Source organism: Musca domestica, unplaced genomic scaffold (assembly GCF_030504385.1).
Source record: "Musca domestica strain aabys unplaced genomic scaffold, Musca_domestica.polishedcontigs.V.1.1 48, whole genome shotgun sequence".
Taxonomy (NCBI): Eukaryota; Metazoa; Arthropoda; class Insecta; order Diptera; family Muscidae; genus Musca; species Musca domestica.
In genome coordinates this window covers 3325249-3335362 of record NW_026712340.1, presented here as the reverse complement: position 1 = coordinate 3335362, position 10114 = coordinate 3325249, and the positions used below count along the sequence as shown (strand labels likewise).

The 10114-nt window shown below is 34.7% G+C and overlaps 1 protein-coding gene across 3 annotated transcripts in view; it reads left to right on the top strand.

Annotated features, from left to right (window-relative positions):
• Positions 1–387: 387 nt before the first annotated feature.
• Positions 388–10114, top strand: part of LOC101887888 (transient receptor potential cation channel protein painless) — a 74326-nt gene continuing 64599 nt past the window's right edge. The window contains exon 1 of one of the 3 annotated variants that reach the window (XM_005178140.4): positions 388–666. The gene's annotated coding sequence lies outside the window, so the exon portion shown is untranslated. Of the gene's footprint in view, positions 737–814; positions 1161–10114 lie in introns of those variants that run through there. The other 2 variants (XM_011292036.3, XM_005178141.4) reach the window with 2 other exon arrangements.

Sequence of the window (10114 nt, the reverse complement as noted above, 5' to 3'; positions counted from 1 at the left end):
GTACCCACAAAACATATCACAAGCTCATACAACCCACTCATACCAAGAGAGGGCAAACAAACTTCTTTTGATCTAGCGGACAGTAGACAGTGTACTCAAACAAGGGGGCATTGAGTAGCAAAACATTGCATTGTGGGTAGCAAACATTTGTATGTGTGGGTATGTATGTGTGTGCCGGAATAACCATGCATATCGACTAAATCCCCAATAAGAATCAACGAGTAACAGAGAGAGAGTGAGAGAGGAGAGTTTGTTGGAGCCAACAGCAACTTGTTGCTGTTGTTTCTGTGCTGTGTACTCTATGTAACGTTTAGCCGTTTAATGCCGACGACGACGATGATGATGATGTTTTTGCAGAGCTCCAGCAGTGGGCCATGGCGGCAGCGTTCATTTAGTTTGAATCTTGAGCTATTGCACTGTAGATCGGTGAACGGAAAAAAGGCACTGCTTTCGGATAGGGGCGGTGTGTACTGAAACGGAAGAAGGAATTAAGTAGTGTTTGACGTTTACACATAAATACATACAGACATACATACTTGCAAATATAAACACAACTAATGTCTGCAACCAGTGGTTGTTTGAGAAAAAAAAGAGTGTAATTGATTTTAATTCAAATTAAATTAGAACACGGCCAGTGAAGAAATTGTAGAAAATTTATTCTAAATTGTGAGTTTTGTTTATTTTATTATATTTACAAAAAATGCACTTGTGTTAGTGTATTTAATTACAATTAAAGGTGAATTAAACAAAATTTCAGAAAAAAAAAACGAAAAATAAAAATTGTAATCAGCCGTGGTTTTCCAATGTCAGCATTTATTTGTGTTTAACGTTTAAAAATACCTAATTTAGTTATTGGAAATAATAAAAAAAAACGTCTGAATACCTAAATTTTGAATCATAATTACATGTGGTTAACCAATATTGCAAAGAAAGAGCAAAAAACGCCAAACAACAGACAAAACTGCAATTCAAAACAAGTTTCTGCTTTTAGTTTCTAAACTTTTGCAAATAATCGCACACTAAAAATACGTTACAAAAAATAAATAAAACGAAACGAAACAACAAACAAAACATGTTTTAAACCAGTGCTTCATCATCATCGCCACCATCATCACGAAAACAGACCACTAGCGATCAATAAACCCTTGAATCGTTTTCAGGTGAATTCAAACTGCAGTCCGTTATGGCTTTGAAGAATAATCATTTTTTGGCGCATTAAAACGTCGTTTAGAGCAATTAATCAAAATTTTTAAAATAAAACAAAACAACATCAGCTTTCAAAAATAAAAAAAAAATCAAACAAAACCGATTATAAGACACACTACTTCACTTCAGAGAGAGAGAGGTGGACAAAGTAAAAGAATATCGAGGCAAAATTAATCTGTGCAACAGAGGTCCTATAAGGAAATCAACGGATTTTCTACTAGGAGATCTACAGATCTTCCATGAGAAGATCAACAGATCTTCTATGAGAAGATCTACAGATCTTCTATGAGAAGATCTACAGATTTTCTATGAGAAGATCTACAGATGTTTTAAGAGAAGATCTACAGATGTTTTAAGAGAACATCTACCGATCCTCTATGAGAAAATCTACAGATCTTCTATGAGAAGATCAACAGATCTTCTACGAGAAGATCAACAGATCTTCTACGAGAAGATCAACAGATCTTCTATGAGAAGATCAAAAGATCTTCTATGAGAAGATCAACAGATCTTCTATGAGAAGATCAAAAGATCTTCTATGAGAAGATCAACAGATCTTCTATGAGAAGATCAACAGATCTTCTATGAGAAGATCGACAGATCTTCTATGAGAAGATCGACAGATCTTCTATGAGAAGATCGGCAGATCTTCTATGAGAAGATCAACAGATCTTCTATGAGAAGATCTACAGATCTTCTATGAGAAGATCTACAGATGTTTTAAGAGAAGATCTACAGATGTTTTAAGAGAAGATCTACAGATGTTTTAAGAGAACATCTACCGATCCTCTATGAGAAAATCTACAGATCTTCTATGAGAAGATCAACAGATCTTCTACGAGAAGATCAACAGATCTTCTATGAGAAGATCAACAGATCTTCTATGAGAAGATCAACAGATCTTCTATGAGAAGATCAAAAGATCTTCTATGAGAAGATCAACAGATCTTCTATGAGAAGATCAACAGATCTTCTATGAGAAGATCGACAGATCTTCTATGAGAAGATCGACAGATCTTCTATGAGAAGATCGACAGATCTTCTATGAGAAGATCGACAGATCTTCTATGAGAAGATCGACAGATCTTCTATGAGAAGATCGACAGATCTTCTATGAGAAGATCGACAGATCTTCTATGAGAAGATCGGCAGATCTTCTATGAGAAGATCTACAAGTCTTCTATAAGAAGATGTACACATTTTATGAAGGAAGATAAACAGACCTTATGTCAATAGATCCACAGATCTTCTATGAGAATATCCAGTGATCTTCTATGAAAAAATTTTTAGATCTCCTATGAGAAAATATGTAGATCTTCTGTGTGAAGATCTATGAAAGACTTAAAAATTATCTGAGATGTCGGAGATGACAAAACAGATCTTCTGTTAGAATCCACCCACGATTGTGCAGCGTAATATGCCAGTGTTCAAAGTATAATGAGAATTGCATATCCTCTGCATTACCAGTGCGATTCCTATAAAATGTCAAACCCAAAATAACTTATTCGTGGAGAGGGGATATCGAGCGAAGTAGGGAGAGCTTCGCTCGAAGTAGGGAGAGCTTCGCTCTTTGTTGGAATTCGAGCGAGTTTTTCGGAGGTCTGCTAAAAATTATTTGATATGGAGCAGTACTCTTATATGGGGACTTTAAAACGGCATGGGCTAATTTACCCATTTTTCACACAAATGATAGATTTCTCTACCACATTATAAAGCACTTTCCCTAATGTTGATTGACAACCTTACGTCATTTGTGAAGGTTTCGTATGTATGATATCCAGCCAGATATTTTTTATTCAAGTCCCTGCTGGAATGGCTTTTAAGCCATTTACAACATTGCTAGTTTTTTCAAGTGAAGGTACTTTCGCTTCAAAAACCATAATATCTTTCGTAATCAGGGCTAAGAGGATCTATCATTGGTAAAATATAAGATTAATCCAAATTGGAAGTAGCCCCATTACTCCATTGGAATATGTGGTCACATGTCCGGAACATAGGTATGTGACACAATCAAAATGCACAAAAATTTATTTTTTTTTTCGCAAAAATCTTTACTTTTGCATTTGTAAAAAACAAAAACAACAGATTAATTTGTTGTTGTTTTTAATTAAAACAAATGACAGAGAAGAGAATAAGATTAATGACAGTATCAATGCAATTTTAAATTTTTTTGTTAAACTTCATGTTATATATCACTTAAATGACGTCATATACATATACCATTTAAGATGTGACCATATGACGTTAATTTTGTTTCCAACACAATGACATAAACAGAGTGGCATCATCTTCATTATTATCGTCACCAATACAACCACCAACCAACAAGTGACAGCATCAGTACTAAATAGCCTCTTTGCAGTTATATCGTCGAACTTCAAGAGAATTATCGTCACAAAACCACCATCAGAGTTTGACTAATCTCTTCGTTGGCTTAATCATCGGCCAACTTCTCAAAATGTTTCTAAAATAAGTAAATGCCACCAAAACCAAAATTAAACACAAAAACGAAGAAAAAAAAAACAAAACCAGCAACATGTGGTTATTTCCATTTTAAGATCGAGTGGAAAGGTTGTGGGCGCATTTACAAACGTTTTTTTGAAAGTGACAACACACACAGTAAGTTTGCTGCAGACGACATGTTCGATGTGTAGGAAATGTTAGGCTTGAATAGGTCAAGAATTTTTAAATTTTACTCCCTTAATGTATGGCGTATTTTGATTACGAAAAGCTCAACATATGGAGTATAACACCGATTTTCTCATTTTCACATGGGAGCGGAACTTGCTTGAAGAGAGGGGAAGACTAGATGAGGGGGAGGGGTGTGAAATACAACAACTGTATAACAGAAACTAAAAGAGTGCTTGACAAGAGTAGAATCTCCTCGATTGACTTAATTGATCGAATTTTACTACCGCTCAAAAACGGGGAAACCACCTCACTCCTATTCGAGCAACATCGAAAAATAAAGTTTGCTCGTTTTTTCTGCCCCAGGAGTGGGAGCGCTCATTGCATTCGAGCAAGTTTCACTCTTCGTACTTTCTAGCGTTGTCCGTCTGTCTGTTGCAATCTAAAATTTTGCATACATGCCTAGTTTACCAGTTGGCAGGTTAAGTTCGTAAACGGCCCATGTCGGTTCACGTTTTCGTATAGCCACATAAAACGGTACCTCCCGATATTCGGTATTTTTATGATTTTAGCGACAATATTTAACGGAATTATTTCAAATTTCATATTTAAAGTTTGTAATGGGCACTACAGCCTGTAACAAAAATTTTTGTATGCATGTCCACGCCTTCTTATAGCCCCCATATAACGGAATCCCCTGATATTCGATATTTTTATGATTTCAGCGACATTATTTACCGGAATCGTTTAAAATATCGTATCTGGAGATCTTAATGGTTACTATTGAAAAGAAATTCGTATGCAGGTCAACGTATTCGTATAGCCCCCATCTAACGGTACCTCCCGATATTCGGTACTTTTATGTTTTAGCGACATTATTCACCGGAATTGCTTCAGTTTTGGTATTTAAAGTTCGTAATTGATACTACAGCCTATGACAGGAAATTGTCTGTCCAGGGCACGTCTTCGTATAGCCCCCATATAACGGTACCTCCCGATATTCCGTATTTTCATGATTTTAGCGACGTTATTTGCCGGAATTATTTCAAATTTCGTATTTAAAGTTCGTAATGGGTGTTAAGCCTATTACAAAAATTTTTGTATGTTGGCACCTCCCCATACCGGAATTGTTTCAAATTTGGTATTTGAAGTTCGTAACAGGTACTTAGCCTATGACAAAAAATTTCATAAGCAGGTCCACGTCTTTGTATAGTCTCCATATAATAGATTTCATTTAAGTGAAGTTTTTTTTTTTTTGAAAATTTTCAAGTTCCTTCCAATTGGTGGAGGGTATTTAAAGTTCGGACCGACCGAACTTAGCTGCTTTTTTACTTGTTTACATTTAATATTTTTGAAATTTTAATATCATACTTTTTAGAGCTGTTAACATTTTTATATCCTACACCACACTATGATCAGGGTATTATGCTCTTGTGCATTTGTTTGTAGCATGGAGAAGGAAACGAATTAGAGCCACAGTTACTTTTGAGGATCCTCATAGGATCAATTTCTGTGTCAATTCATGGATGTCCATTCGATTTTCTCGTCCGTCCGTCTGTTATTGTCCGATTGAGATGAAATATTTAATACATCATTTTTTTGGCTGAAAGACGAACCCTATTAAAATTGGTGATAATCGGTCCAAACTTAGGTATAGCTCCCATATATATCTTCGTCCGATGTCAACTTTATTTCGCGCCTAGAAACAAGTACTTCAAATTTTTTGAAAATCGGATCAGATATAGCTATATCTCCCATATGTTTCATCGGATTTGGTGTGTAAGCCTCTTGCATTTGTAATATACACTCTGTTGCTATTAGAGAGATTCAAGGTGACATCGTATAATCGTAGCCTCAGTCAAATTGTTGTGTAGTTTTTTTTTTTTTGCTGTTAGCCTAGTTCTATAGCAAATGGGGTATGTTTCTTTATAAAATAATATCCGAATCTGAACCGGTTTCAATATAAATTGACAACATATATTTTGAGTCCCAATTCTATCACACATTCCAAATTTCATTGACATTTGACCCACACACCATGTTTGATGCACGAAATCGGCCGATAATATAATTTGGCAAATTTATTTTGTACCAAATTGCGTAGCACATTCCGAATTTAAATGAAATTGGACATACATAGCATACTTTTTTACAACAAATACATGAAAACGGGAGCTATATCCAAATCTAAACAGGTTTCAATGTAATATGTCAAAATTATTTTGGTATCAAATTCCGTTGCACATTCCAAATTTCATTGAAAATGGAGATACATAGCGTGTTTGATGCATCAAATACACGAAACCGGTCGAAAATATATATGGAAGCTATATCCGAATCTGAACCTAAATTCCAAGTTGAATTTCAACAATTTATATTGCCTATGTTACTTTTAGACGTTGCTATAATATATCTTTAAATTTTCAGGAAAATCTGTTCAGCGGTTTTTGAGTTTATAAATAATAAACAAAGAATCATTATTATAAATATAGATAAGTACTTTTACAAAACTTTCTTAAAAACTTTACGTATAGAAATTCGGAACTCTATACCATTGGTAGAATTTTCATATCTTTTTATACTTTGCCAAGTGCGACTCTCATGCGACTCGTTAATGAATCGGTCATTACTCTAATCTACAATATGTACATATGCATACAAATATATGTGTATAGATAGACTTCTGAAGCTTCCTTTAAAATAAATGTATATCTTGCTTTGGAATATATTTTAGCAGGAGTTATGTAGAACTTGAAAACAATCCCGATTCCCATTCTTCAGCAAAAAGAAATGGACAAGTCCATTTTTTACAAAATCATTCCTCTCCTCCACCCTATTATACACACAACACTAAACGGCCAACGCACGTCCAAAAGTGTTACCAAAAACATTGTTTGACAACAACAAACCGCGTTTTCGACACACGCTCACACAAACATGTTGTGGTTGTTGTTGTTGAAAATGTAAGGTTTTGTAGTTTTGACTTTGTCGACCACTGACCTTTTAGGGCCAACAATTAAATCATAATTTCTGCAACCTATAGTTTTATACGCTCTACACACATTAGAAGCTAACCGTTTCTATTGTCGTTTTTTTGCTGTTGCTATTGTTTTTGTAATTGTCGCCGTCTAGTGTTGTTACATTTATGGTAACCGTGTGGAAATAAAATGTAAATAAACCATGTGCCATAAAAAGTTATCCATTATAAAAATATTAAACCTCATTAAAAAAATTGTGACCGGACAGTCTGTTTTAAATAATAATCGGAAGTAAGGGAGGAGGAGTGGTGTTGAATGGAAAACATAAAAATATTATTGAAAACAAACGTATTTAACATACTTTTAATTATTTACATATATTACTTACTACTAGAGGTAATCCAACTACATGGCTTTTGCATTCACTTTCAAATCCAAAATGGCTCAATTCTTCATTATAGCTTCAAGTCCCCAAAAGCCAAGATTAAAACAAGTAAGCAAAGGCTACAGTCGAGCGGGGCCGACCGTTGAATACCCTACAACACTATAATAAACGATACAGTTTATATAGGAGAGATTCTCGAAAGAATTCCACAAGATATTGTGACAAATAATAATAGAAAACCATCAGGTTTCGATCTCTAATTTTCGAATAATAGCAACTTTAACTAATTTGCTCATTTATAATTTATGGTCTTCCTAGATCTGGAACCAATATTTTCCAAAGACCTATAATCTCTTAGAAGTGGCAAAAGATAACATTTATTATTGGTTTTTGACTGAAACGCATCTATATAAGATACAGACATTTGACTTTATTCTTCCACGAAATCAGCGTTAACGAAATAGTCAGAAGTGCGTCTTTCCTGTATTTGTGAATTCTACAAAGAGTCACTGGAATGGACATTTTCGTATTTTGTCTACAAAAGTTGGCAAACTATTTCACACATTGAATATTTTTGGATGGCCATCCAAAACTGCTTGGCTTTTGCAATGTTCGGTAACCCCAACTCAAATGTGTGTGAGAATCGGGCGACAATTACGACCTGTTGACAATTTTGTAGTTTTTTGGTCCATTTCAACCCCTAGATATATTGCGATCACCTCCAAAAGGAATAGGCTTCTATTCTGACCCTCATCTTATACACATGCAAAATTTCGTAAGGATCGGGCCATAAAAGCAATCTGTATATGATATCCTGATATCCTAACTACTTAGTTTTGTTAGCTGTAGAAATATTACCAAATGTTTAATTCAAAATAAAAATATGCCAAAAATATTACAAAATTGAAAAAATATGAGAAAATTTTACAAAATCAATATTTTCATCTTTAGAGAGATATTTTTATGCGATTTTTAGACGTTTTTTCTTTCCTGCCAAGAGGTCATTCTGAATTAATGAGAACTGTCGAAATCAGTTCAGCCGTTCTCGACATATAAGAGATCTTTCAAGCATATCTTCTTTGATAGACATATATGTATATCGCACATATTTTGCTATGTATCCGTTTTGTTGGATGTTAACATCAATGTAAAGATCAGAAGTAACCTTGTCATGGCTTTGTGATTTCGCCGGGATTTAAAATATTCGCGGTTTAATGAAAAATTTCGAATTTTTTCAACACAAAAGATATGGTCTATTTTACCCGCTAAATATTATCCGATGACCACCCAAATTGGTAGGCTTCTTCCCCGCCCTAAACTCTAGCTACATGCGAAATTCCGACCTGCATAGCTACTGCAAAATCCGACATTTTTTCAGTATTTGGTCCATTTCAACCCCTAAACATTTGACGATCATCTCCAAAAGAAATAGGCTTCTATTCTGACCCTAACCCCACCTTCGTGCAAAACTTCGTAAGGATCGGGCCATAATTGCTACCTGTAGCGTGATTACAAATTAACATGGACAGACGGACGGACGGACATACATAGCTAGATCGACTCAGTCCGGCGAGCTAGGAAGATCCTTATATACTTTCCTATATGGGAAACCAATATTTCGAGGTGTTACATAAATGCTGGCCCAATCAAACTTATAATACCCCCAACACATAGTGTTGTAGGGTATAAAAATGCCTGCATTTATTGGCTTTATCTCAGTAGTAGTGGTAAATACAATTTAGAAGACAACCCATAAATCTCTTCCGAATGAGACCATTTCGATATGAAACTGGTTTCGTTGAGAAGTTCTCCTTTCTTATTTGGTGAAAATATCTCAAAGTTTGACTAAGCAATGCGTAAACGAGGAGATTAAACTACTTTTAAGACAACCGTCATTCCTAAAATGTTTATTACGATAAAAAAAACAAAAACACCAAACAGCAGGCCAAAATCCCAGTCTCATGTCCTTTGCGTCACAGCAAATGCATATCAAAGAGACCAAGAATGTCTTGGCCTTGAAAAAGACTACGACTTGTTTTTTATTTTGTTTTCGTTGTTTCGAATCATGTTTTATAAAATTTATTGCATTTATGGTACGTTGATCTAAATCAAAGAGTACTCTTACCTCGCTCTTCTCTTGAAGTTGAGGAAATATATGCCCATTCATTAAAGCCTGGGGCAGTTTTGTTTTTTTTTTTATTTTCCCTTTCAAGCTTGCCAAAAAAAAAAAAAACGCTGTATGGACTCCTTTTGCCGAGAAAATGTATTTCCAATAGTCAAAGTTTCTTCAATTTCTGCCTTTCAAATATGTTTTGTTGATTGAATCGAGAAAAATTATAAAGTTTTGACCCTCAGAAGTAATATTTCATTTGAATCGTTAATCTAGTTCGAAGATGGGACACATCATCCACTCTTTTTGGTATCTTTAAAAGTTTAAATTTTTTTGAAAAAAAAAAAAAATAAGTAAATAAATAAAATAAATTAATAAGAATTTTATTAAGAGGTTACCAGTATCTGATTTCCTTAAATATGCTGTTAGGATGCAGATAGGATGTTATATATGGAACTCTCTACTTCGCCGAGCTGAATGGGTCCAGCTATGTCTGTCCATGTTAATTTGTAATCACGCTACAGGTCGTAAATATTGCCCGATCCTCACGAATGGAGATGGAGTTAAGGTAGAATAAAAGTCTATTGTTTGTGGCGATGATCGCAAAATTTTTAGGGTTTGAAATGGATCAAAAAGAGAAAACTTTTCTAATGTTACAGTTGCTCTAGAGGTCACAATTACAAACCAATCGACTCGGAATTTTGCATGAGGCTAAAATTTCGGCTAGGCAGAAGCCTATTAGTTTCATAAGGTCATTCAATAATATTTAGCGGGTTAAACAGAACAGTGTAAACCAGAAACTAAAGG